The 22,942-nt window shown below is 35.7% G+C and overlaps 2 non-coding genes across 2 annotated transcripts; both read right to left on the bottom strand.

The window, feature by feature from the left end:
* Positions 1-20,068: 20,068 nt before the first annotated feature.
* TRNAI-AAU (transfer RNA isoleucine (anticodon AAU)) lies at positions 20,069-20,161 on the bottom strand. The gene is given in 2 exon segments: positions 20,069-20,104; positions 20,124-20,161. It is a non-coding gene; the product is annotated as a tRNA-Ile (tRNA).
* A 1,767-nt stretch (positions 20,162-21,928) lies between these two features.
* Positions 21,929-22,021, bottom strand: TRNAI-AAU (transfer RNA isoleucine (anticodon AAU)). The gene is given in 2 exon segments: positions 21,929-21,964; positions 21,984-22,021. It is a non-coding gene; the product is annotated as a tRNA-Ile (tRNA).
* Positions 22,022-22,942: the final 921 nt, after the last annotated feature.

The following is a 22,942-nucleotide window of genomic DNA, read 5'->3' as shown; positions in this document are numbered from 1 at the left end:
TACTGTCTTATAAGTACCGCGCGCTGACCAATTGCGCAACTGGAGCACTTTGCAGCATTAATTGGTTATGCTAGATGTGGATTTTATTCAATACAATCAGTACAGTCATAAGAATTGAAAAAGAAAATCATTTTTGGTGATGAATGATGAGCAACAAAGGAACATGCATGCCAGATGGCACTTGAATAAGCTGTCCACGGTGATAGAAAAGGTTTAAAAAACAACAACAACAATGTTATCATAATTAATGTCATATTTTAGCTTCTGTGGTCATTTTTTACAAGCTAAACACTGCAAGACTATTTTACAGTTGAAGCAAGGATAAAATATCAACTCTAGTGATGAGACACTTGCTGTAATGACTTCCAACTCAGACAGGACTTAAACCCACAACCACTGGCTTAGGAGAACAGTGCCTTACCCATTATGCCAGTGGTGCTTACTGATGTTCTTATTTAAGACTGTTAGGTTTTTAATAGTCAATTATTTATTTTTGAGGAAAAAGTGAAGCTGTTTACTGTGTTCTTTGCATTACCAAGTCCAGCAAGAAATGTGCTGGTACTATCCAGAGCTGTCAGTATGGATTATCATGCTATATTGCAGAAAATCAATTTGATGCAACTGCTTTACCAACAGTATGTTAATCTTTTCCATTGCTGTTTTGTTGGCTGACTGAAGGAAGATATGCAGTGCATTTGAACCAAAGCAGATGTGTGCTGACAACTTAAATGCACAATCATGTTTGTGTTTTTTCTTTCTTTCTTCCATCCTTTGTAATATCATATTAAATATTACGGTAGCAGTTTATAATCAATGACTAATGACATAAGAAAAGGAAAAAAAAACAGTATACAAAGATGCTCCAGGTGAGGCTTGAACTTACAACCTCTGCATTGCTCAACAGATACTGTCTTATAAGTACCGTGCACTGACAAATTGCGCCACTGGAGCACTTTGCAGCATTAATTGGTTATGCTAGATGTGGATTTTATTCAATACAATAAGTACAGTCATAAGAATTGAAAAAGAAAATCATTTTTGGTGATGAATGATGAGCAAAAAAGAAACATGCATGCCAGGTGGCACTTGAATAAGCTGTCCACGGTGATAGAAAAGGTTTATAAAACAACAACAACAATGTTATCATAATTAATGTCATATTTTAGCTTCTGTGGTCATTTTTTTACAAGCTAAACACTGCAAGACTGTTTTACACTTGAAGCAAGGATAAAATATCAACTCTAGTGATAAGACACTTGCTGTAATGACTTCCAACCCATATGGGACTTGGACCCCGTGGCTTAGGAGGGCAGTGACTTATCCATTATGCCAGTGGTGCTTACTGATGTCCTTATTTAAGACTGATAGGTTTTTAATAGTCAATTATTTATTTTTGAAAAAAGTGAAGCTGTTTACTGTGTTCTTTGCATTACCAAGTCCAGCAAGAAATGTGCTGGTACTATCCAGAGCTGTCAGTATGGATTATCATGCTATATTGCAGAAAATCAATTTGATGCAACTGCTTTACCAACAGTATGTTAATCTTTTCCATTGCTGTTTTGTTGGCTGACTGAAGGAAGATATGCAGTGCATTTGAAACAAAGCAGATGTGTGCTGACAACTTAAATGCACAATCATGTTTGTGTTTTTTCTTTGTTTCTTCCATCCTTTGTAATATCATATTAAATATTAAGGTAGCAGTTTATAATCAATGACTAATGACATAAGAATAGTAAAAAAAAAACAGTATACAAAGAAGCTCCAGGTGAGGCTTGATGAGTTCAAGCCTCACCTGGAGCTTCTTTGTATACTGTTTTTTTTTCCATTTCTTATGTCAACCTCGGAATCGCTCAACAGATACTGTCTTATAAGTACCGCGCGCTAACCAATTGCGCCACTGGAGCACTTTGCAGCATTAATTGGTTATGCTAGATGTGGATTTTATTCAATACAATCAGTACAGTCATAAGAATTGAAAAAGAAAATCATTTTTGGTGATAAATGATGAGCAACAAAGGAACATGCATGCCAGATGGCACTTGAATAAGCTGTCCACGGTGATAGAAAAGGTTTAAAAAACAACAACAACAATGTTATCATAATTAATGTCATATTTTAGCTTCTGTGGTCATTTTTTACAAGCTAAACACTGCAAGACTGTTTTACAGTTGAAGCAAGGATAAAATATCAACTCTAGTGATGAGACACTTGCTGTAATGACTTCCAACTCAGACGGGACTTAAACCCACAACCACTGGCTTAGGAGAACAGTGCCTTTTCCATTATGCCAGTGGTGCTTACTGATGTCCTTATTTAAGACTGATAGGTTTTTAATAGTCAATTATTTATTTTTTAAAAAAGTGAAGCTGTTTACTGTGTTCTTTGCATTACCAAGTCCAGCAAGAAATGTGCTGGTACTATCCAGAGCTGTCAGTATGGATTATCATGCTATATTGCAGAAAATCATTTTGATGCAACTGCTTTACCAACAGTATGTTAATCTTTTCCATTGCTGTTTTGTTGGCTGACTGAAGGAAGATATGCAATGCATTTGAACCAAAGCAGATGTGTGCTGACAACTTAAATGTACAATCATGTTTGTGTTTTTTCTTTCTTTCTTCCATCCTTTGTAATATCATATTAAATATTAAGGTAGCAGTTTATAATCAATGACTAATGACATTAGAAAAAGGAAAAAAAACAATATACAAAGACGCTCCAGGTGATGCTTGAACTCACAACCCCGGCATTGCTCAACAGATACTGTCTTATTAGTACCGCGTGCTGACCAATTACGCCACTGGAGCACTTTGCAGCATTAATTGGTTATGCTAGATGTGGATTTTATTCAATACAATCAGTACAGTCATAAGAATTGAAAAAGAAAATCATTTTTGGTGATGAATGATGAGCAACAAAGGAACATGCATGCCAGATGGCACTTGAATAAGCTGTCCACGGTGATAGAAAAGGTTTAAAAAACAACAACAACAATGTTATCATAATTAATGTCATATTTTAGCTTCTGTGGTCATTTTTTACAAGCTAAACCCTGCAAGACTGTTTTACAGTTGAAGCAAGGATAAAATATCAACTCTAGTGATGAAACACTTGCTGTGATGACTTCCACCCCATATGGGATTTGGACCCCGTGGCTTAGGAGGGCAGTGACTTATCCATTATGCCAGTGGTGCTTACTGATGTTCTTATTTAAGACTGATATTTTTTTAAAAGTCAATTATTTATTTTTGAAGAAAAAGTGAAGCTGTTTACTGTGTTCTTTGCATTACCAAGTCCAGCAAGAAATGTGCTGGTACTATCCAGAGCTGTCAGTATGGATTATCATGCTATATTGCAGAAAATCTATTTGATGCAACTGCTTTACCAACAGTATGTTAATCTTTTCCATTGCTGTTTTGTTGGCTGACTGAAGGAAGATATGCAGTGCATTTGAACCAAAGCAGATGTGTGCTGACAACTTAAATGCACAATCATGTTTGTGTTTTTTCTTTCTTTCTTCCATCCTTTGTAATATCATATTAAATATTAAGGTAGCAGTTTATAATCAATGACTAACGACATAAGAAAAGGAAATAAAATAGTGTACAAAGATGCTCCAAGTGAGGCTTGAACTCACAACCTCGGCATTGCTCAACAGATACTGTCTTATAAGTACCACGTGCTGACCAATTGCGCCACTGGAGCACTTTGCAGCATTAATTGGTTATGCTAGATGTGGATTTTATTCAATACAATCAGTACAGTCATAAGAATTGAAAAAGAAAATCATTTTTGGTGATGAATGATGAGCAACAAAGGAACATGCATGCCAGATGGCACTTGAATAAGCTGTCCACGGTGATAGAAAAGGTTTAAAAAACAACAACAACAACAATGTTATCATAATTAATGTCATATTTTAGCTTCTGTTGTCATTTTTTACAAGCTAAACACTGCAAGACTGTTTTACTGTTGAAGCAAGGATAAAATATCAACTCTAGTGATGAGACACTTGCTGTAATGACTTCCACCCCATATGGGACTTGGACCCCCTGGCTTAGGAGGGCAGTGACTTATCCATTATGCCAGTGGTGCTTACTGATGTTCTTATTTAAGACTGTTAGGTTTTTAATAGTCAATTATTTATTTTTGAGGAAAAAGTGAAGCTGTTTACTGTGTTCTTTGCATTACCAAGTCCAGCAAGAAATGTGCTGGTACTATCAAGAGCTGTCAGTATGGATTATCATGCTATATTGCAGAAAATCAATTTGATGCAACTGCTTTACCAACAGTATGTTAATCTTTTCCATTGCTGTTTTGTTGGCTGACTGAAGGAAGATATGTAGTGCATTTGAACCAAAGCAGATGTGTGCTGACAACTTAAATGCACAATCATGTTTGTGTTTTTTCTTTCTTTCTTTCTTCCATCCTTTGTAATATCATATTAAATACTAAGGTAGCAGTTTATAATCAATGACTAATGACATAAGAAAAGGAAAAAAATACAGTATACAAAGATGCTCCAGGTGAGGCTTGAACTCACAACCTCGGCATCGCTCAACAGATACTGTCTTATAAGGTCCGCGCGCTGACCAATTGCGCCACTGGAGCACTTTGCAGCAATTATTGGTTATGCTAGATGTGGATTTTATTCAATACAATCAGTACAGTCATAAGAATTGAAAAAGAAAATCATTTTTGATGATAAATGATGATTACCAAGTCCAGCAAGAAATGTGCTGGTACTATCCAGAGCTGTCAGTATGGATTATCATGCTATATTGCAGAAAATCAATTTGATGCAACTGCTTTACCAACAGTATGTTAATCTTTTCCATTGCTGTTTTGTTGGCTGACTGAAGGAAGATATGCAGTGCATTTGAACCAAAGCAGATGTGTGCTGACAACTTAAATGAACAACCATGTTTGTGTTTTTTCTTTCTTTCTTCCATCCTTTGTAATATCATATTAAATATTAAGGTAGCAGTTTATAATCAATGACTAATGACAAAAGAAAAGGAAAAAAAAACAGTATACAAAGATGCTCCAAGTGAGGCTTGAACTCACAACCTCGGCATTGCTCAACAAATACTGTCTTATAAGTACCGCGCGCTGACCAATTGCGCAACTGGAGCACTTTGCAGCATTAATTGGTTATGCTAGATGTGGATTTTATTCAATACAATCAGTACAGTCATAAGAATTGAAAAAGAAAATCATTTTTGGTGATGAATGATGAGCAACAAAGGAACATGCATGCCAGATGGCACTTGAATAAGCTGTCCACGGTGATAGAAAAGGTTTAAAAAACAACAACAACAATGTTATCATAATTAATGTCATATTTTAGCTTCTGTGGTCATTTTTTACAAGCTAAACACTGTAAGACTATTTTACAGTTTAAGCAAGGATAAAATATCAACTCTAGTGATGAGACACTTGCTGTAATGACTTCCAACTCAGACAGGACTTAAACCCACAACCACTGGCTTAGGAGAACAGTGCCTTACCCATTATGCCAGTGGTGCTTACTGATGTTCTTATTTAAGACTGTTAGGTTTTTAATAGTCAATTATTTATTTTTGAGGAAAAAGTGAAGCTGTTTACTGTGTTCTTTGCATTACCAAGTCCAGCAAGAAATGTGCTGGTACTATCCAGAGCTGTCAGTATGGATTATCATGCTATATTGCAGAAAATCAATTTGATGCAACTGCTTTACCAACAGTATGTTAATCTTTTCCATTGCTGTTTTGTTGGCTGACTGAAGGAAGATATGCAGTGCATTTGAACCAAAGCAGATGTGTGCTGACAACTTAAATGCACAATCATGTTTGTGTTTTTTCTTTCTTTCTTCCATCCTTTGTAATATCATATTAAATATTACGGTAGCAGTTTATAATCAATGACTAATGACATAAGAAAAGGAAAAAAAAAACAGTATACAAAGATGCTCCAGGTGAGGCTTGAACTTACAACCTCTGCATTGCTCAACAGATACTGTCTTATAAGTACCGTGCACTGACAAATTGCGCCACTGGAGCACTTTGCAGCATTAATTGGTTATGCTAGATGTGGATTTTATTCAATACAATAAGTACAGTCATAAGAATTGAAAAAGAAAATCATTTTTGGTGATGAATGATGAGCAAAAAAGAAACATGCATGCCAGGTGGCACTTGAATAAGCTGTCCACGGTGATAGAAAAGGTTTAAAAAACAACAACAATGTTATCATAATTAATGTCATATTTTAGCTCTGTGGTCATTTTTTACAAGCTAACAGTATGTTAATCTTTTCCATTGCTGTTTTGTTGGCTGACTGAAGGAAGATATGCAGTGCATTTGAACCAAAGCAGATGTGTGCTGACAACTTAAATGCACAATCATGTTTGTGTTTTTTCTTTCTTTCTTCCATCCTTTGTAATATCATATTAAATATTAAGGTAGCAGTTTATAATCAATGACTAATGGCATAAGAAAAGTAAAAAATAAAACAGTATACAAAGAAGCTCCAGGTGAGGCTTGATGAGTTCAAGCCTCACCTGGAGCTTCTTTGTATACTGTTTTTTTTTCCATTTCTTATGTCAACCTCGGCATCGCTCAACAGATACTGTCTTATAAGTACCGCGCGCTGACCAATTGCGCCACTGGAGCACTTTGCAGCATTAATTGGTTATGCTAGATGTGGATTTTATTCAATACAATCAGTACAGTCATAAGAATTGAAAAAGAAAATAATTATTGGTGATAAATGATGAGCAACAAAGGGACATGCATGCCAGATGGCACTTGAATAAGCTGTCCACGGTGATAGAAAAGGTTTAAAAAACAACAACAACAATGTTATCATAATTAATGTCATATTTTAGCTTCTGTGGTCATTTTTTACAAGCTAAACACTGCAAGACTGTTTTACAGTTGAAGCAAGGATAAAATATCAACTCTAGTGATGAGACACTTGCTGTAATGACTTCCAACTCAGACGGGAATTAAACTTACAACCACTGGCTTAGGAGAACAGTGCCTTTTCCATTATGCCAGTGGTGCTTACTGATGTCCTTATTTAAGACTGATAGGTTTTTAATAGTCAATTATTTATTTTTTAAAAAAGTGAAGCTGTTTACTGTGTTCTTTGCATTACCAAGTCCAGCAAGAAATGTGCTGGTACTATCCAGAGCTGTCAGTATGGATTATCATGCTATATTGCAGAAAATCAATTTGATGCAACTGCTTTACCAACAGTATGTTAATCTTTTCCATTGCTGTTTTGTTGGCTGACTGAAGGAAGATATGCAATGCATTTGAACCAAAGCAGATGTGTGCTGACAACTTAAATGTACAATCATGTTTGTGTTTTTTCTTTCTTTCTTCCATCCTTTGTAATATCATATTAAATATTAAGGTAGCAGTTTATAATCAATGACTAATGACATTAGAAAAAGGAAAAAAAACAATATACAAAGACGCTCCAGGTGATGCTTGAACTCACAATCTCGGCATTGCTCAACAGATACTGTCTTATTAGTACCGCGTGCTGACCAATTACGCCACTGAAGCACTTTGCAGCATTAATTGGTTATGCTAGATATGGATTTTATTCAATACAATCAGTACAGTCATAAGAATTGAAAAAGAAAATCATTTTTGGTGATGAATGATGAGCAACAAAGGAACATGCATGCCAGATGGCACTTGAATAAGCTGTCCACGGTGATAGAAAAGGTTTAAAAAACAACAACAACAACAATGTTATCATAATTAATGTCATATTTTAGCTTCTGTGGTCATTTTTTACAAGCTAAACCCTGCAAGACTGTTTTACAGTTGAAGCAAGGATAAAATATCAACTCTAGTGATGAGACACTTGCTGTGATGACTTCCACCCCATATGGGATTTGGACCCCGTGGCTTAGGAGGGCAGTGACTTATCCATTATGCCAGTGGTGCTTACTGATGTTCTTATTTAAGACTGATATTTTTTTAATAGTCAATTATTTATTTTTGATGAAAAAGTGAAGCTGTTTACTGTGTTCTTTGCATTACCAAGTCCAGCAAGAAATGTGCTGGTACTATCCAGAGCTGTCAGTATGGATTATCATGCTATATTGCAGAAAATCTATTTGATGCAACTGCTTTACCAACAGTATGTTAATCTTTTCCATTGCTGTTTTGTTGGCTGACTGAAGGAAGATATGCAGTGCATTTGAACCAAAGCAGATGTGTGCTGACAACTTAAATGCACTATCATGTTTGTGTTTTTTCTTTCTTTCTTCCATCCTTTGTAATATCATATTAAATATTAAGGTAGCAGTTTATAATCAATGACTAACAACATAAGAAAAGGAAATAAAATAGTGTACAAAGATGCTCCAAGTGAGGCTTGAACTCACAACCTAGGCATTGCTCAACAGATACTGTCTTATAAGTACCACGTGCTGACCAATTGCGCCACTGGAGCACTTTGCAGCATTAATTGGTTATGCTAGATGTGGATTTTATTCAATACAATCAGTACAGTCATAAGAATTGAAAAAGAAAATCATTTTTGGTGATGAATGATGAGCAACAAAGGAACATGCATGCCAGATGGCACTTGAATAAGCTGTCCACGGTGATAGAAAAGGTTTAAAAAACAACAACAACAATGTTATCATAATTAATGTCATATTTTAGCTTCTGTGGTCATTTTTTACAAGCTAAACACTGCAAGACTGTTTTACTGTTGAAGCAAGGATAAAATATCAACTCTAGTGATGAGACACTTGCTGTAATGACTTCCACCACATATGGGACTTGGACCCCCTGGCTTAGGAGGGCAGTGACTTATCCATTATGCCAGTGGTGCTTACTGATGTTCTAATTTAAGACTGTTAGGTTTTTAATAGTCAATTATTTATTTTTGAGGAAAAAGTGAAGCTGTTTACTGTGTTCTTTGCATTACCAAGTCCAGCAGGAAATGTGCTGGTACTATCCAGAGCTGTCAGTATGGATTATCATGCTATCTTGCAGAAAATCAATTTGATGCAACTGCTTTACCAACAGTATGTTAATCTTTTCCATTGCTGTTTTGTTGGCTGACTGAAGGAAGATATGCAGTGCATTTGAACCAAAGCAGATGTGTGCTGACAACTTAAATGCACAATCATGTTTGTGTTTTTTCTTTCTTTCTTCCATCCTTTGTAATATCATATTAAATATTACGGTAGCAGTTTATAATCAATGACTAATGACATAAGAAAAGGAAAAAAAAAACAGTATACAAAGATGCTCCAGGTGAGGCTTGAACTTACAACCTCTGCATTGCTCAACAGATACTGTCTTATAAGTACCGTGCACTGACAAATTGCGCCACTGGAGCACTTTGCAGCATTAATTGGTTATGCTAGATGTGGATTTTATTCAATACAATAAGTACAGTCATAAGAATTGAAAAAGAAAATCATTTTTGGTGATGAATGATGAGCAAAAAAGAAACATGCATGCCAGGTGGCACTTGAATAAGCTGTCCACGGTGATAGAAAAGGTTTAAAAAACAACAACAATGTTATCATAATTAATGTCATATTTTAGCTCTGTGGTCATTTTTTACAAGCTAACAGTATGTTAATCTTTTCCATTGCTGTTTTGTTGGCTGACTGAAGGAAGATATGCAGTGCATTTGAACCAAAGCAGATGTGTGCTGACAACTTAAATGCACAATCATGTTTGTGTTTTTTCTTTCTTTCTTCCATCCTTTGTAATATCATATTAAATATTAAGGTAGCAGTTTATAATCAATGACTAATGGCATAAGAAAAGTAAAAAATAAAACAGTATACAAAGAAGCTCCAGGTGAGGCTTGATGAGTTCAAGCCTCACCTGGAGCTTCTTTGTATACTGTTTTTTTTTCCATTTCTTATGTCAACCTCGGCATCGCTCAACAGATACTGTCTTATAAGTACCGCGCGCTGACCAATTGCGCCACTGGAGCACTTTGCAGCATTAATTGGTTATGCTAGATGTGGATTTTATTCAATACAATCAGTACAGTCATAAGAATTGAAAAAGAAAATAATTATTGGTGATAAATGATGAGCAACAAAGGGACATGCATGCCAGATGGCACTTGAATAAGCTGTCCACGGTGATAGAAAAGGTTTAAAAAACAACAACAACAATGTTATCATAATTAATGTCATATTTTAGCTTCTGTGGTCATTTTTTACAAGCTAAACACTGCAAGACTGTTTTACAGTTGAAGCAAGGATAAAATATCAACTCTAGTGATGAGACACTTGCTGTAATGACTTCCAACTCAGACGGGAATTAAACTTACAACCACTGGCTTAGGAGAACAGTGCCTTTTCCATTATGCCAGTGGTGCTTACTGATGTCCTTATTTAAGACTGATAGGTTTTTAATAGTCAATTATTTATTTTTTAAAAAAGTGAAGCTGTTTACTGTGTTCTTTGCATTACCAAGTCCAGCAAGAAATGTGCTGGTACTATCCAGAGCTGTCAGTATGGATTATCATGCTATATTGCAGAAAATCAATTTGATGCAACTGCTTTACCAACAGTATGTTAATCTTTTCCATTGCTGTTTTGTTGGCTGACTGAAGGAAGATATGCAATGCATTTGAACCAAAGCAGATGTGTGCTGACAACTTAAATGTACAATCATGTTTGTGTTTTTTCTTTCTTTCTTCCATCCTTTGTAATATCATATTAAATATTAAGGTAGCAGTTTATAATCAATGACTAATGACATTAGAAAAAGGAAAAAAAACAATATACAAAGACGCTCCAGGTGATGCTTGAACTCACAATCTCGGCATTGCTCAACAGATACTGTCTTATTAGTACCGCGTGCTGACCAATTACGCCACTGAAGCACTTTGCAGCATTAATTGGTTATGCTAGATATGGATTTTATTCAATACAATCAGTACAGTCATAAGAATTGAAAAAGAAAATCATTTTTGGTGATGAATGATGAGCAACAAAGGAACATGCATGCCAGATGGCACTTGAATAAGCTGTCCACGGTGATAGAAAAGGTTTAAAAAACAACAACAACAACAATGTTATCATAATTAATGTCATATTTTAGCTTCTGTGGTCATTTTTTACAAGCTAAACCCTGCAAGACTGTTTTACAGTTGAAGCAAGGATAAAATATCAACTCTAGTGATGAGACACTTGCTGTGATGACTTCCACCCCATATGGGATTTGGACCCCGTGGCTTAGGAGGGCAGTGACTTATCCATTATGCCAGTGGTGCTTACTGATGTTCTTATTTAAGACTGATATTTTTTTAATAGTCAATTATTTATTTTTGATGAAAAAGTGAAGCTGTTTACTGTGTTCTTTGCATTACCAAGTCCAGCAAGAAATGTGCTGGTACTATCCAGAGCTGTCAGTATGGATTATCATGCTATATTGCAGAAAATCTATTTGATGCAACTGCTTTACCAACAGTATGTTAATCTTTTCCATTGCTGTTTTGTTGGCTGACTGAAGGAAGATATGCAGTGCATTTGAACCAAAGCAGATGTGTGCTGACAACTTAAATGCACTATCATGTTTGTGTTTTTTCTTTCTTTCTTCCATCCTTTGTAATATCATATTAAATATTAAGGTAGCAGTTTATAATCAATGACTAACAACATAAGAAAAGGAAATAAAATAGTGTACAAAGATGCTCCAAGTGAGGCTTGAACTCACAACCTAGGCATTGCTCAACAGATACTGTCTTATAAGTACCACGTGCTGACCAATTGCGCCACTGGAGCACTTTGCAGCATTAATTGGTTATGCTAGATGTGGATTTTATTCAATACAATCAGTACAGTCATAAGAATTGAAAAAGAAAATCATTTTTGGTGATGAATGATGAGCAACAAAGGAACATGCATGCCAGATGGCACTTGAATAAGCTGTCCACGGTGATAGAAAAGGTTTAAAAAACAACAACAACAATGTTATCATAATTAATGTCATATTTTAGCTTCTGTGGTCATTTTTTACAAGCTAAACACTGCAAGACTGTTTTACTGTTGAAGCAAGGATAAAATATCAACTCTAGTGATGAGACACTTGCTGTAATGACTTCCACCACATATGGGACTTGGACCCCCTGGCTTAGGAGGGCAGTGACTTATCCATTATGCCAGTGGTGCTTACTGATGTTCTAATTTAAGACTGTTAGGTTTTTAATAGTCAATTATTTATTTTTGAGGAAAAAGTGAAGCTGTTTACTGTGTTCTTTGCATTACCAAGTCCAGCAGGAAATGTGCTGGTACTATCCAGAGCTGTCAGTATGGATTATCATGCTATCTTGCAGAAAATCAATTTGATGCAACTGCTTTACCAACAGTATGTTAATCTTTTCCATTGCTGTTTTGTTGGCTGACTGAAGGAAGATATGTAGTGCATTTGAACCAAAGCAGATGTGTGCTGACAACTTAAATGCACAATCATGTTTGTGTTTTTTCTTTCTTTCTTTCTTCCATCCTTTGTAATATCATATTAAATATTAAGGTAGCAGTTTATAATCAATGACTAATGACATTAGAAAAAGGAAAAAAAACAATATACAAAGACGCTCCAGGTGATGCTTGAACTCACAATCTCGGCATTGCTCAACAGATACTGTCTTATAAGTACCGTGCACTGACAAATTGCGCCACTGGAGCACTTTGCAGCATTAATTGGTTATGCTAGATGTGGATTTTATTCAATACAATAAGTACAGTCATAAGAATTGAAAAAGAAAATCATTTTTGGTGATAAATGATGAGCAACAAAGGATGGCACTTGAATAAGCTGTCCACGGTGATAGAAAAGGTTTAAAAAACAACAACAACAACAATGTTATCATAATTAATGTCATATTTTAGCTTCTGTGGTCATTTTTTACAAGCTAAACACTGCAAGACTGTTTTACAGTTGAAGCAAGGATAAAATATCAACTCTAGTGATGAGACACTTGCTGTAATGACTTCCACCCCATATGGGACTTGGACCCCGTGGCTTAGGAGGGCAGTGACTTATCCATTATGCCAGTGGTACTTACTGATGTTCTTATTTAAGACTGATATTTTTTTAATAGTCAATTATTTATTTTTGATGAAAAAGTGAAGCTGTTTACTGTGTTCTTTGCATTACCAAGTCCAGCAAGAAATGTGCTGGTACTATCCAGAGCTGTCAGTATGGATTATCATGCTATATTGCAGAAAATCAATTTGATGCAACTGCTTTACCAACAGTATGTTAATCTTTTCCATTGCTGTTTTGTTGGCTGACTGAAGGAAGATATGCAGTGCATTTGAACCAAAGCAGATGTGTGCTGACAACTTAAATGAACAACCATGTTTGTGTTTTTTCTTTCTTTCTTCCATCCTTTGTAATATCATATTAAATATTAAGGTAGCAGTTTATAATCAATGACTAATGACATAAGAAAAGGAAAAAAAACAGTATACAAAGATGCTCCAAGTGAGGCTTGAACTCACAACCTCGGCATTGCTCAACAAATACTGTCTTATAAGTACCGCGCGCTGACCAATTGCGCAACTGGAGCACTTTGCAGCATTAATTGGTTATGCTAGATGTGGATTTTATTCAATACAATCAGTACAGTCATAAGAATTGAAAAAGAAAATCATTTTTGGTGATGAATGATGAGCAACAAAGGAACATGCATGCCAGATGGCACTTGAATAAGCTGTCCACGGTGATAGAAAAGGTTTAAAAAACAACAACAACAATGTTATCATAATTAATGTCATATTTTAGCTTCTGTGGTCATTTTTTACAAGCTAAACACTGCAAGACTATTTTACAGTTGAAGCAAGGATTAAATATCAACTCTAGTGATGAGACACTTGCTGTAATGACTTCCACCCCATATGGGACTTGGACCCCGTGGCTTAGGAGGGCAGTGACTTATCCATTATGCCACTTGCTGTAATGACTTCCAACTCAGACGGGACTTAAACCTACAACGACTGGCTTAGGAGAACAGTGCCTTATCCATTATGCCAGTGGTGCTTACTGATGTCCTTATTTAAGACTGATAGGTTTTTAATAGTCAATTATTTATTTTTGAAGAAAAGTTAAGCTGTTTACTGTGTTCTTTGCATTGCCAAGTCCAGCAAGAAATGTGCTGGTACTACCCAGAGCTGTCAGTATGGATTATCATGCTATATTGCAGAAAATCAATTTGATGCAACTGCTTTACCAACAGTATGTTAATCTTTTCCATTGCTGTTTTGTTGGCTGACTGAAGGAAGATATGCAGTGCATTTGAACCAAAGCAGATGTGTGCTGACAACTTAAATGCACAATCATGTTTGTGTTTTTTCTTTCTTTCTTCCATCCTTTGTAATATCATATTAAATATTAAGGTAGCAGTTTATAATCAATGACTAATGACATAAGAAAAGGAAAAAAAACAGTATACAAAGATGCTCCAGGTGAGGCTTGAACTTACAACCTCTGCATTGCTCAACAGATACTGTCTTATAAGTACCGTGCACTGAGAAATTGCGCCACTGGAGCACTTTGCAGCATTGATTGGTTATGCTAGATGTGGATTTTATTCAATACAATCAGTACAGTCATAAGAATTGAAAAATAAAATCATTTTTGGTGATGAATGATGAGCAGAAAAGGAACATGCATGCCAGATGGCACTTGAATAAGCTGTCCACGGTGATAGAAAAGGTTTAAAAAACAACAACAACAACAACAACAATGTTATCATAATTAATGTCATATTTTAGCTCTGTGGTAATTTTTTACAAGCTAAACACTGCAAGACTGTTTTACAGTTGAAGCAAGGATAAAATATCAACTCTAGTGATGAGACACTTGCTGTAATGACTTCCACACCATATGGGACTTGGACCCCCTGGCTTAGGAGGGCAGTGACTTATCCATTATGCCAGTGGTGCTTACTGATGTTCTTATTTAAGACTGTTAGGTTTTTAATAGTCAATTATTTATTTTTGAGGAAAAAGTGAAGCTGTTTACTGTGTTCTTTGCATTACCAAGTCCAGCAAGAAATGTGCTGGTACTATCAAGAGCTGTCAGTATGGATTATCATGCTATATTGCAGAAAATCAATTTGATGCAACTGCTTTACCAACAGTATGTTAATCTTTTCCATTGCTGTTTTGTTGGCTGACTGAAGGAAGATATGCAGTGCATTTGAACCAAAGCAGATGTGTGCTGACAACTTAAATGCACAATCATGTTTGTGTTTTTTCTTTCTTTCTTCCATCCTTTGTAATATCATATTAAATATTAAGGTAGCAGTTTATAATCAATGACTAATGGCATAAGAAAAGTAAAAAATAAAACAGTATACAAAGAAGCTCCAGGTGAGGCTTGATGAGTTCAAGCCTCACCTGGAGCTTCTTTGTATACTGTTTTTTTTTCCATTTCTTATGTCAACCTCGGCATCGCTCAACAGATACTGTCTTATAAGTACCGCGCGCTGACCAATTGCGCCACTGGAGCACTTTGCAGCATTAATTGGTTATGCTAGATGTGGATTTTATTCAATACAATCAGTACAGTCATAAGAATTGAAAAAGAAAATCATTTTTGGTGATAAATGATGAGCAACAAAGGGACATGCATGCCAGATGGCACTTGAATAAGCTGTCCACGGTGATAGAAAAGGTTTAAAAAACAACAACAACAATGTTATCATAATTAATGTCATATTTTAGCTTCTGTGGTCATTTTTTACAAGCTAAACACTGCAAGACTGTTTTACAGTTGAAGCAAGGATAAAATATCAACTCTAGTGATGAGACACTTGCTGTAATGACTTCCAACTCAGACGGGACTTAAACCCACAACCACTGGCTTAGGAGAACAGTGCCTTATCCATTATGCCAGTGGTGCTTACTGATGTCCTTATTTAAGACTGATAAGTTTTTAATAGTCAATTATTTATTTTTGAAAAAAGTGAAGCTGTTTACTGTGTTCTTTGCATTACCAAGTCCAGCAAGAAATGTGCTGGTACTATCCAGAGCTGTCAGTATGGATTATCGTGCTATATTGCAGAAAATCAATTTGATGCAACTGCTTTACCAACAGTATGTTAATCTTTTCCATTGCTGTTTTGTTGGCTGACTGAAGGAAGATATGCAATGCATTTGAACCAAAGCAGATGTGTGCTGACAACTTAAATGCACAATCATGTTTGTGTTTTTTCTTTCTTTCTTCCATCCTTTGTAATATCATATTAAATATTAAGGTAGCAGTTTATAATCAATGACTAATGACATTAGAAAAAGGAAAAAAAACAATATACAAAGACGCTCCAGGTGATGCTTGAACTCACAATCTCGGCATTGCTCAACAGATACTGTCTTATTAGTACCGCGTGCTGACCAATTACGCCACTGAAGCACTTTGCAGCATTAATTGGTTATGCTAGATGTGGATTTTATTCAATACAATCAGTACAGTCATAAGAATTGAAAAAGAAAATCATTTTTGGTGATGAATGATGAGCAACAAAGGAACATGCATGCCAGATGGCACTTGAATAAGCTGTCCACGGTGATAGAAAAGGTTTAAAAAACAACAACAACAACAATGTTATCATAATTAATGTCATATTTTAGCTTCTGTGGTCATTTTTTACAAGCTAAACACTGCAAGACTGTTTTACAGTTGAAGCAAGGATAAAATATCAACTCTAGTGATGAGACACTTGCTGTAATGACTTCCACCCCATATGGGACTTGGACCCCGTGGCTTAGGAGGGCAGTGACTTATCCATTATGCCAGTGGTACTTACTGATGTTCTTATTTAAGACTGATATTTTTTTAATTGTCAATTATTTATTTTTGATGAAAAAGTGAAGCTGTTTACTGTGTTCTTTGCATTACCAAGTCCAGCAAGAAATGTGCTGGTACTATCCAGAGCTGTCAGTATGGATTATCATGCTATATTGCAGAAAATCAATTTGATGCAACTGCTTTACCAACAGTATGTTAATCTTTTCCATTGCTGTTTTGTTGGCTGACTGAAGGAAGATATGCAGTGCATTTGAACCAAAGCAGATGTGTGCTGACAACTTAAATGAACAACCATGTTTGTGTTTTTTCTTTCTTTCTTCCATCCTTTGTAATATCATATTAAATATTAAGGTAGCAGTTTATAATCAATGACTAATGACATAAGAAAAGGAAAAAAAACAGTATACAAAGATGCTTCAAGTGAGGCTTGAACTCACAACCTCGGCATTGCTCAACAAATACTGTCTTATAAGTACCGCGCGCTGACCAATTGCGCAACTGGAGCACTTTGCAGCATTAATTGGTTATGCTAGATGTGGATTTTATTCAATACAATCAGTACAGTCATAAGAATTGAAAAAGAAAATCATTTTTGGTGATGAATGATGAGCAACAAAGGAACATGCATGCCAGATGGCACTTGAATAAGCTGTCCACGGTGATAGAAAAGGTTTAAAAAACAACAACAATAATGTTATCATAATTAATGTCATATTTTAGCTTCTGTGGTCATTTTTTACAAGCTAAACACTGCAAGACTATTTTACAGTTGAAGCAAGGATAAAATATCAACTCTAGTGATGAGACACTTGCTGTAATGACTTCCACCCCATATGGGACTTGGACCCCGTGGCTTAGGAGGGCAGTGACTTATCCATTATGCCACTTGCTGTAATGACTTCCAACTCAGACGGGACTTAAACCTACAACGACTGGCTTAGGAGAACAGTGCCTTATCCATTATGCCAGTGGTGCTTACTGATGTCCTTATTTAAGACTGATAGGTTTTTAATAGTCAATTATTTATTTTTGAAGAAAAGTTAAGCTGTTTACTGTGTTCTTTGCATTGCCAAGTCCAGCAAGAAATGTGCTGGTACTACCCAGAGCTGTCAGTATGGATTATCATGCTATATTGCAGAAAATCAATTTGATGCAACTGCTTTACCAACAGTATGTTAATCTTTTCCATTGCTGTTTTGTTGGCTGACTGAAGGAAGATATGCAGTGCATTTGAACCAAAGCAGATGTGTGCTGACAACTTAAATGCACAATCATGTTTGTGTTTTTTCTTTCTTTCTTCCATCCTTTGTAATATCATATTAAATATTAAGGTAGCAGTTTATAATCAATGACTAATGACATAAGAAAAGGAAAAAAAACAGTATACAAAGATGCTCCAGGTGAGGCTTGAACTTACAACCTCTGCATTGCTCAACAGATACTGTCTTATAAGTACCGTGCACTGAGAAATTGCGCCACTGGAGCACTTTGCAGCATTGATTGGTTATGCTAGATGTGGATTTTATTCAATACAATCAGTACAGTCATAAGAATTGAAAAATAAAATCATTTTTGGTGATGAATGATGAGCAGAAAAGGAACATGCATGCCAGATGGCACTTGAATAAGCTGTCCACGGTGATAGAAAAGGTTTAAAAAACAACAACAACAACAACAACAACAACAATGTTATCATAATTAATGTCATATTTTAGCTCTGTGGTAATTTTTTACAAGCTAAACACTGCAAGACTGTTTTACAGTTGAAGCAAGGATAAAATATCAACTCTAGTGATGAGACACTTGCTGTAATGACTTCCACACCATATGGGACTTGGACCCCCTGGCTTAGGAGGGCAGTGACTTATCCATTATGCCAGTGGTGCTTACTGATGTTCTTATTTAAGACTGTTAGGTTTTTAATAGTCAATTATTTATTTTTGAGGAAAAAGTGAAGCTGTTTACTGTGTTCTTTGCATTACCAAGTCCAGCAAGAAATGTGCTGGTACTATCAAGAGCTGTCAGTATGGATTATCATGCTATATTGCAGAAAATCAATTTGATGCAACTGCTTTACCAACAGTATGTTAATCTTTTCCATTGCTGTTTTGTTGGCTGACTGAAGGAAGATATGCAGTGCATTTGAACCAAACCAGATGTGTGCTGACAACTTAAATGCACAATCATGTTTGTGTTTTTTCTTTCTTTCTTCCATCCTTTGTAATATCATATTAAATATTAAGGTAGCAGTTTATAATCAATGACTAATGGCATAAGAAAAGTAAAAAATAAAACAGTATACAAAGAAGCTCCAGGTGAGGCTTGATGAGTTCAAGCCTCACCTGGAGCTTCTTTGTATACTGTTTTTTTTTCCATTTCTTATGTCAACCTCGGCATCGCTCAACAGATACTGTCTTATAAGTACCGCGCGCTGACCAATTGCGCCACTGGAGCACTTTGCAGCATTAATTGGTTATGCTAGATGTGGATTTTATTCAATACAATCAGTACAGTCATAAGAATTGAAAAAGAAAATCATTTTTGGTGATAAATGATGAGCAACAAAGGGACATGCATGCCAGATGGCACTTGAATAAGCTGTCCACTGTGATAGAAAAGGTTTAAAAAACAACAACAACAATGTTATCATAATTAATGTCATATTTTAGCTTCTGTGGTCATTTTTTACAAGCTAAACACTGCAAGACTGTTTTACAGTTGAAGCAAGGATAAAATATCAACTCTAGTGATGAGACACTTGCTGTAATGACTTCCAACTCAGACGGGACTTAAACCCACAACCACTGGCTTAGGAGAACAGTGCCTTATCCATTATGCCAGTGGTGCTTACTGATGTCCTTATTTAAGACTGATAAGTTTTTAATAGTCAATTATTTATTTTTGAAAAAAGTGAAGCTGTTTACTGTGTTCTTTGCATTACCAAGTCCAGCAAGAAATGTGCTGGTACTATCCAGAGCTGTCAGTATGGATTATCGTGCTATATTGCAGAAAATCAATTTGATGCAACTGCTTTACCAACAGTATGTTAATCTTTTCCATTGCTGTTTTGTTGGCTGACTGAAGGAAGATATGCAATGCATTTGAACCAAAGCAGATGTGTGCTGACAACTTAAATGCACAATCATGTTTGTGTTTTTTCTTTCTTTCTTCCATCCTTTGTAATATCATATTAAATATTAAGGTAGCAGTTTATAATCAATGACTAATGACATTAGAAAAAGGAAAAAATCAGTATACAAAGACGCTACAGGTGAGGCTTGAACTCACAACCTCGGCATTGCTCAACAGATACTGTCTTATTAGTACCGCGCGCTGACCAATTACGCCACTGGAGCACTTTGCAGCATTAATTGGTTATGCTAGATGTGGATTTTATTCAATACAATCAGTACAGTCATAAGAATTGAAAAAGAAAATCATTTTTGGTGATGAATGATGAGCAACAAAGAAGCATGCATGCCAGATGGCACTTGAATAAGCTGTCCCCAGTGATAGAAAAGGTTTATAAAACAACAACAACAATGTTATCATAATTAATGTCATATTTTAGCTTCTGTGGTCATTTTTTTACAAGCTAAACACTGCAAGACTGTTTTACAGTTGAAGCAAGGATAAAATATCAACTCTAGTGATAAGACACTTGCTGTAATGACTTCCAACCCATATGGGACTTGGACCCCGTGGCTTAGGAGGGCAGTGACTTATCCATTATGCCAGTGGTGCTTACTGATGTCCTTATTTAAGACTGATAGGTTTTTAATAGTCAATTATTTATTTTTGAAAAAAGTGAAGCTGTTTACTGTGTTCTTTGCATTACCAAGTCCAGCAAGAAATGTGCTGGTACTATCCAGAGCTGTCAGTATGGATTATCATGCTATATTGCAGAAAATCAATTTGATGCAACTGCTTTACCAACAGTATGTTAATCTTTTCCATTGCTGTTTTGTTGGCTGACTGAAGGAAGATATGCAGTGCATTTGAAACAAAGCAGATGTGTGCTGACAACTTAAATGCACAATCATGTTTGTGTTTTTTCTTTGTTTCTTCCATCCTTTGTAATATCATATTAAATATTAAGGTAGCAGTTTATAATCAATGACTAATGACATAAGAAAAGTAAAAAAAAAAACAGTATACAAAGAAGCTCCAGGTGAGGCTTGATGAGTTCAAGCCTCACCTGGAGCTTCTTTGTATACTGTTTTTTTTTCCATTTCTTATGTCAACCTCGGAATCGCTCAACAGATACTGTCTTATTAGTACCGCGCGCTGACCAATTACGCCACTGGAGCACTTTGCAGCATTAATTGGTTATGCTAGATGTGGATTTTATTCAATACAATCAGTACAGTCATAAGAATTGAAAAAGAAAATCAATTTTGGTGATAAATGATGAGCAACAAAGGAACATGCATGCCAGATGGCACTTGAATAAGCTGTCCACGGTGATAGAAAAGGTTTAAAAAACAACAACAACAACAATGTTATCATAATTAATGTCATATTTTAGCTTCTGTGGTCATTTTTTACAAGCTAAACACTGCAAGACTGTTTTACAGTTGAAGCAAGGATAAAATATCAACTCTAGTGATGAGACACTTGCTGTAATGACTTCCAACTCAGACGGGACTTAAACCCACAACCACTGGCTTAGGAGAACAGTGCCTTTTCCATTATGCCAGTGGTGCTTACTGATGTCCTTATTTAAGACTGATAGGTTTTTAATAGTCAATTATTTATTTTTAAAAAAAGTGAAGCTGTTTACTGTGTTCTTTGCAATACCAAGTCCAGCAAGAAATGTGCTGGTACTATCCAGAGCTGTCAGTATGGATTATCATGCTATATTGCATAAAATCAATTTGATGCAACTGCTTTACCAACAGTATGTTAATATTTTCCATTGCTGTTTTGTTGGCTGACTGAAGGAAGATATGCAATGCATTTGAACCAAAGCAGATGTGTGCTGACAACTTAAATGTACAATCATGTTTGTGTTTTTTCTTTCTTTCTTCCATCCTTTGTAATATCATATTAAATATTAAGGTAGCAGTTTATAATCAATGACTAATGACATTAGAAAAAGGAAAAAAAACAATATACAAAGACGCTCCAGGTGATGCTTGAACTCACAACCTCGGCATTGCTCAACAGATACTGTCTTATTAGTACCGCGTGCTGACCAATTGCACCACTGGAGCACTTTGCAGCATTAATTGGTTATGCTAGATGTGGATTTTATTCAATACAATCAGTACAGTCATAAGAATTGAAAAAGAAAATCATTTTTGGTGATGAATGATGAGCAACAAAGGAACATGCATGCCAGATGGCACTTGAATAAGCTGTCCACGGTGATAGAAAAGGTTTAAAAAACAACAACAACAATGTTATCATAATTAATGTCATATTTTAGCTTCTGTGGTCATTTTTTACAAGCTAAACCCTGCAAGACTGCTTTACAGTTGAAGCAAGGATAAAATATAAATTCTAGTGATGAGACACTTGCTGTAATGACTTCCACCCCATATGGGACTTGGAACCCCTGGCTTAGGAGGGCAGTGACTTATCCATTATGCCAGTGGTGCTTACTGATGTTCTTATTTAAGACTGTTAGGTTTTTAATAGTCAATTATTTATTTTTGAGGAAAATGTGAAGCTGTTTACTGTGTTCTTTGCATTACCAAGTCCAGCAAGAAATGTGCTGGTACTATCCAGAGCTGTCAATATGGATTATCATGCTATATTGCAGAAAATCAATTTGATGCAACTGCTTTACCAACAGTATGTTAATCTTTTCCATTGCTGTTTTGTTGGCTGACTGAAGGAAGATATGCAGTGCATTTGAACCAAAGCAGATGTGTGCTGACAACTTAAATGCAGAATCATGTTTGTGTTTTTTCTTTCTTTCTTCCATCCTTTGTAATATCATAGTAAATATTAAGGTAGCAGTTTATAATCAATGACTAATGACATAAGAAAAGAAAAAAAAAACAGTATACAAAGATGCTCCAGGTGAGGCTTGAACTCACAACCTCGCCATTGCTCAACAAATACTGTCTTAAAAGTACCGCGTGCTGACCAATTGCGCCACTGGAGCACTTTGCAGCATTAATTGGTTA

The sequence above is a fragment of the Pseudophryne corroboree genome, chromosome 4, assembly GCF_028390025.1.
Source record: "Pseudophryne corroboree isolate aPseCor3 chromosome 4, aPseCor3.hap2, whole genome shotgun sequence".
NCBI lineage: Eukaryota > Metazoa > Chordata > Amphibia > Anura > Myobatrachidae > Pseudophryne > Pseudophryne corroboree.
The sequence above is the reverse complement of the archived record's forward strand: the minus strand, read 5'-3'. Positions and strand labels throughout refer to the sequence as shown.